Raw genomic sequence first — 6,000 nt, 5'->3', positions numbered from 1 at the left:
GCTCTGAAGCCTGGCTTTTTTACATAGGTTCTGGCCACTGGTCTTTGTATTCATTCAGCAAGCACCTTACTGACCAAACTATCTCCCAGTCCCAATAAATTATAACCTTTACTCTGTGGGAAAAACAATTACGAGGCAATATTAATTTCTCCCAAAGACATGATTGGACTAGAATATCATTAGAATCTGTCTGATCAATCTCCAGTTCAGAAAGACCTGGCCACCAGATGTCACTATTCTTCTTGAGACATTTTCTTCCAAGGGAGTGAGAGGAATTCAGTGCTTTAGAATGTTCCTATGGATTCAGTGAGAGGTCCGTTCTTAAGCAAGTGGCTTCGTCCTGCCCACGCAGATTTCCACCTGTTCCTAGGCCACTTCTGACTGCTACCCTGAGGCTCATTGGATCTGGAAGTAGCCAAGCTCTTTTTCTCCAGGTGGATGTTTAAGGTAGGATTGATTTCAGCTGTTTGCATTTGTGGCAGGAGCTACCACAGGTCTGCTGTGAAGGCCCTGGAGTCTAAAGCCCTTCCTTACCACCTGTGTGGCCCTGAGGGCTCTGTCACAGAATGCAGAAGATGAACTAAATTATTTCTAGAGTTAAAAATTCTGTGATCTTCAGTTTTTAAATGATTCTGCTGGAGAGGGGCTGGGCAACAAATTGGGGCAAACTTAGCCCAGGACTGAAGACCCCTGAGGAGGTCCATGAAGCAGGGCTGGAGAAATCCTGTAGCCAAAATTAAGAAAGCATGAACATAAACCCGTAAGTATACGGTGATGGGATGTAGTGACTGGTATAGGACTGGAGCTTGCTGAGGTTCCAAACCTGTCATTTACATGCCTGGGTAATTCACCAGGCCACCCTCCCTCCATTCCAGATACTACTTAACAACTAACAACGATCTATAATGCTCCACAGTGTAAATGGATGGCTATCCCTCTGGAGGGTGGGTTGGATTTAATAGTCAGCATTCATTGTGGTGCCTTAGGGCAGGGGCAGGTTTTATTTCTTTGTGAATTTACAACAGCACAGCTTTCAGCTAGCCCTTCCAGGGTGCTCATAAAATGAGAAGAAAATATTTGAATCTTAAAAACCATGTGCTTTCTGTGTACCAGTTATGGCCAAATACCTTACATATATTCCTTCTTCACAATAACCTCATGAAACAGCTGTGGTTGAATGGAACTGGATAACTGGCTTGCTCAGAGTCTCAAAAACCAAGGGGGCATGGGAGTGGGGAGTGGTGGTGCATGCTTGTAATCCTCACACTGGGGAGGGAGACCAGTGTAAGAAGACCAGTTCAAGGTCGTCATCAGTTACATGCATACCAAGGGGGCATGGGAGTGGGGAGTGGTGGTACATGCTTGTAATCCTCACACTGGGGAGGGAGACCAGTGTAAAAAAGACACAGGTCATGGCGGTGTATGCCTTTAATCACAGCACAAAGGCAAGCACAAACAAACAAAAATCATTTTTTGGACAAAGGATAGAAATTCTTACTGCTGCTGCCAATCTATTCTACGAAGTAGAAGACGGAGCTTCGGGGTATTTATTAAAGTTTCCAAGACCCTTAAATAGTTGAGCCTATCATCTCCTCACTCGCTTCATTGCTGGAGGCCCTTGTCCTGAAGAGGCCCAGGCAACATCACTGTGGAAGACGCAGCGTCTGTATTAGTAATTTCACCCTGCCCCGGGTTTTGCCAAAATATTATTTATGGCCTCTATTCCCTCAGCTCCTTGCCTGTTTCCCCTTGAGCTGTGGAATTGAGAGGTTGAAGCCGCGCTCTTACACAGGGTCTATAGTTTGCAGACAGTCCCCGAGAAGCTGGGGCGTTCCGAATTGGCTGAGCGCTCAGCCCGGGGAGGGCGGGGAATTTGCAGAACGTCCCTCGCCCGGAATCCCTTTGCCTGAGAAAGCCTAGCAAGCTCGGAAGCGGAGAGAAGTTGGGGAGGTCGACCAGGGGAGGGTTCGAAGAAATCGCGGACAGATTTCCCCTCCACTCCCTCCAGGAGGAAACGTCTCTACTTGCGTCTTGGGGGCGGTCGGTGGACGCGTTGCGCACGGCCCCGCCAGGGCTGGTAGTTTGCAGACCGTCCCTGCCGAGGCCCGCTAGCCCGGCGGCCCTGCGGCTCCCGCGGTGGCGGCCGCTGCCAGGGGTACGATCCAGCCCAGGTACCCGCGCTGCAGGCTCGTGGGGCGCTGTGACCCCGCGCCTGGCTGCTCCTGGAACCCCTCCAGAGCACGGCGGCTGGAAAGTGACCCCGACTGCTACTGATGTTGCTGCTGCTGCTGCCCTGCGAGCAGGTAAGAGCTGCTGCAGGGTCAGGACTATAGCGTGGGAGCTCGCTATCCTGGCTGGGAGATGCATGTAGAGAGGACCATCGGGGACGCGTGGGGGGCGCAAGGCGATCTGGAGCAATCCGCACTCGGCCAGGCACTGACACCCGGGGCTGCGTGGGTGTCTTAACTGTGGCTGAGCTGGGAAGACCCCAGAGTGCAACCAAGTGACGCTCCTGGATTGTTCCCCACCTGCCCCGGACATCCCCTCCCACAGGGACCCGGAAGACCCTACCCAAGCTTCGAGGCTTGTAGGCTTTTTAAAGGAACTGTCCAGAGAAGACTTGGGTGTGCGGGCTGGAGGCGAGAGGCTGAGATTAGCATTTTGGGCGCTGGGACCGCGTTGAAACCGTATGGGGTCAGGATGCCGACGTGGGCCGGGCTGGGGTTCCTGGGGACCGGGGAGCGCAGAGTGGGTTGTACTGTGGGCCAGTCTGGAGAAAGATGAAGGAGGCTAGCCCCGGGCCCCTGGGCAGGAGGGATAAGGAGATTGGAAGCTCTAGGTTGGGAGGTCAGAAAGGCCCCTCGAACCCAGGGTCGTCTTGGGGACTGTCAGCCTGATCGTGATCCAGCCAGTGCGCACCCACGGCTGCGGGTTCGCAGAGGCTGCGGGATGCAAGGGCCGACACCCGCGCACACACTCCCCCAGAGCATGCTCAGTGCGGTCCTGGGAACTTCCTGCCGAGTAGCCAGGCCGGCCGCCTTAGTCCCCTCCCCGGCCGCAGCTCGCAAAGTTGGGGGTAGGGGGTCCGCGAGTGGGGATCACTGTGCTCCCTTGTCTACCCTTCCTGAGGCCCAGACCTCTGCCTGACCTGTGCCGGGCACCTGGGCGCTGCTTTCCAGAGCCACTCCTGCCTCTGGCAATGGGGGCGTGGATGTCGTTCCGCAGCTCCCCGCGGCGGGTGACCAGAGGCCTGGTGGCGCGGCCATCTGCCAGGAGGACCCGCACGCAGGGCGCACAGGGTGCTCAGTCGCGCGCACCGACCCAGTGTGGCGAGCAAGCTGGGTGGAAGGGGGTGTGTGAGCCCGCGAACGTTCGCGCGCACAGTCGATGTCACACAAAGCCACTGCGCGGAAAAGGGAAGGGGTGGCGCTTGTATTTTTGTCCAGCCGCTTTTGGAACACCAAAGAAGCGCCCCTGGACCTCCCTGGGGGACAGGGACCTGCTGATCCTTTCTGGGTTGCTGAGATACCCTCATCAAGGTCTAGGGCCCTGCAACTCCTGACACTGACTGCCAGGCCCAGCTTGCTGTTTGTGTCTGGTCCCAGGAGCTTCTGGGGCTGTAAAGTTGGGTAGAGACAAAAAATGAGGTTTGTGTGGGATTTCCGATAGGATGGGAAAGTAGCAACCCTAAACACACTTAGGTCTAAGGTCCGATCTAATTAAGAGCTACTAAGGTCTGAGTAGTGAGGAAGTTCATTAACTGACTCTCTCTCTCTCTCTCTCTCTCTCTCTCTCTCTCTCTCTCTCTCTGTGTGTGTGTGTGTGTGTGTGTGTGTTTGGGGGGATGTTCGTTGTTAAGATGGAGGGACCTCCTACCCTGGTTTTGTGTGGCTCACATTTTGAACACTGATGCCAGATCAAGAATTGTTTCATCCAAGAAAGTCAAACCATTTCACACCTGTCTTCTGTGAATTTTCCCAGCTTCCCTTCATTCCTCTAAATCATTTTGTTGTGGTTGCCCAGTGAATCTGTTTAGGATCAGAGCAAAGCTTCCCTTTCTAGAGGACCATTTGGTTTTCTTCTCTTAGCAACTTAATGTTCATTTGGTCAAGAGCAGGGAAGAGGGGAGGCAGTGGCAACTATATCCATTTTAGGGACAGAGAAAAGGGGGAAGGAAGTCCCTGTCCCTGGCTGTTGTCTGCAGCCCAGCTGAGTGTTAGACACCAGGTTTGGGCAATTTCTTTCCTGTCTGTCCTTGTTTCAGCCTGCCTTCCTGGTTTGAGGACACTTGGGACTGGGGTCTGTAGGAGAAAGGAGTGTACAGCCAAGGCTTGGAGCTTTATACCTATCCAAAAGGCCAGCAGCTGTGTTTATGCATGTACACATAATTTATATCCAGGTGCACATGTGTGCACATGTCATGGAGGCCAGAGGACAACCCTCAACTGTCATTCCTCAGGTGTTGTCCACCTTGTGGTTTTTGTTTTGTTTTTGAGACAGAATCTCTCACTTGTCTGGCACCTGACAAGTAGGCTAGGCTGACTGTTCAGTGAGCTGTGATGGTCTGCCGGGCTCCACCTCCATAGCGCTGAGATTACAAGCCTGGGTCACCGTGCCTGGTTTTTTCTTTTAATTTTTTTTTTAAATTGTGTGTATATGTTTGTGTGAGTGAGTGTGGGTGTGTGTGTGCCATGGTCTGCATGTGGAAGTCAGAGGACAAACTCAGGTGTTGGCCTCGCCCTTCACCTTGTTTGAGACAGGTTGTCTTGTTTTTCTCCAGCGCTTATGCCTAGCTGTCTGGCCACAGATCCTCCTGTCTCTGCCTCCATGAAGGAGCTCTTCTGTAGGGGAACCAGGATTACAGATGTGTGTCACAGTGTCTGGCTTTATGTGGTCCCTGGGGATCTAAATCAGATCCACAGGCTTGCACAGCAAGTGCTTTACCCACTGAATTATATCCCTGTTCCTGCCTGGCTTTTTAAAATGTGGGTTGTAGGGTCAAATTCTTGCTAGGCAAGTGTTCTATCACCTGTGCCATCTCCCCAGTTCCCCATCAATTGGATTTAACGTGACCTGAGGTGGCAAGAGCCTTGGTCCCATCTTTGAGTTCATCTGCCTCTATGTGCTCCACTGCACAGACACCTTCCAGACTTTGGATCTCCTCCTGAGCAGCGTGCATTTTAAGTGCTTTGTGTGTAGAAGTGTGAATGCTGTGCTCATTACATATTCACACATTTGTATACATTTTTATAAAGAACATGTGCATATGGGTGTGCATCCACAGTATTCTTGGGGAGAAGCTGGAAAGGACCCCAAGAGATGAGAGGAGCTCAGCTTTCCTCCCTTCCCATTCAGTTTTCTTAGTTTCAAAAGAACCCACCAGCTGTGTGCCCAGCCAGCTTAGAAGTATGAAAATGCTGAGATCCCAGCCGAGGGGCTTGTCCCAGAAGGATGGCTGCTCAGAATTCCTTCCTGATGTCACTCTGACACGTGTACACGTGTGTGCACGTGTCTGCATGTGTGTGCATTTGTGTGAGTGCATGTGGAGGCTAGAGGACAATCTTGAGTGTTGTTCCGGTCCACCTTTTTGGTTTTTGAGGTTGGGCCTCTAATTGGTCTGGCACTTGTCAAATAGGCCAGGCTAAGTGGCCAGTGAGCCCTGGGGTGTGGAGATTATAAGCGCACACTGAAGTTCCTGGCTTTATTTATTTATTTGTTTATGTATTTATTTTACATAGTTCTGGAGATGGAACACAGGCCCTCATATTTGCATGGCAAGTACTTTACCAATGAGCCATTCATAGACTTTTCCTAATGTTCCACTTGTTCCAGGGTCCTTGTCACACAGCATTTTGTCAGGGAATAGGCCGTGATCCAGAGATGTCAGAAAAGTCACCAAGGTCAGTCACCAGGAAGATCTGTGTTGGGAACTTCATGCTGTCTGTCATTGTGCAGTCTTCCTTACAGATGAGAGATGTATAGAACATCCAGTCTGGCTTG

The 6,000-nt window shown here is 51.8% G+C and overlaps 1 protein-coding gene across 8 annotated transcripts in view; it reads left to right on the top strand.

The window, feature by feature from the left end:
• Positions 1-425: 425 nt before the first annotated feature.
• Positions 426-6,000, top strand: part of Mgat5 (alpha-1,6-mannosylglycoprotein 6-beta-N-acetylglucosaminyltransferase) — a 339,269-nt gene continuing 333,694 nt past the window's right edge. For 7 of the 8 annotated variants that reach the window (XM_029563238.1, XM_029563240.1, XM_029563239.1 and 4 more), the window contains exon 1: positions 1,767-2,303. The gene's annotated coding sequence lies outside the window, so the exon portion shown is untranslated. Of the gene's footprint in view, positions 448-1,766; positions 2,304-6,000 lie in introns of those variants that run through there. The other variant, XM_008832465.3, reaches the window with a different exon arrangement.

The sequence above is a fragment of the Nannospalax galili genome, unplaced genomic scaffold (assembly GCF_000622305.1).
Source record: "Nannospalax galili isolate Female #2095 unplaced genomic scaffold, S.galili_v1.0 scaffold995, whole genome shotgun sequence".
NCBI classification, from domain to species: Eukaryota; Metazoa; Chordata; class Mammalia; order Rodentia; family Spalacidae; genus Nannospalax; species Nannospalax galili.
Note: the sequence above shows the minus strand (reverse complement) of the source record. Positions and strands in the feature narration are given on the sequence as shown.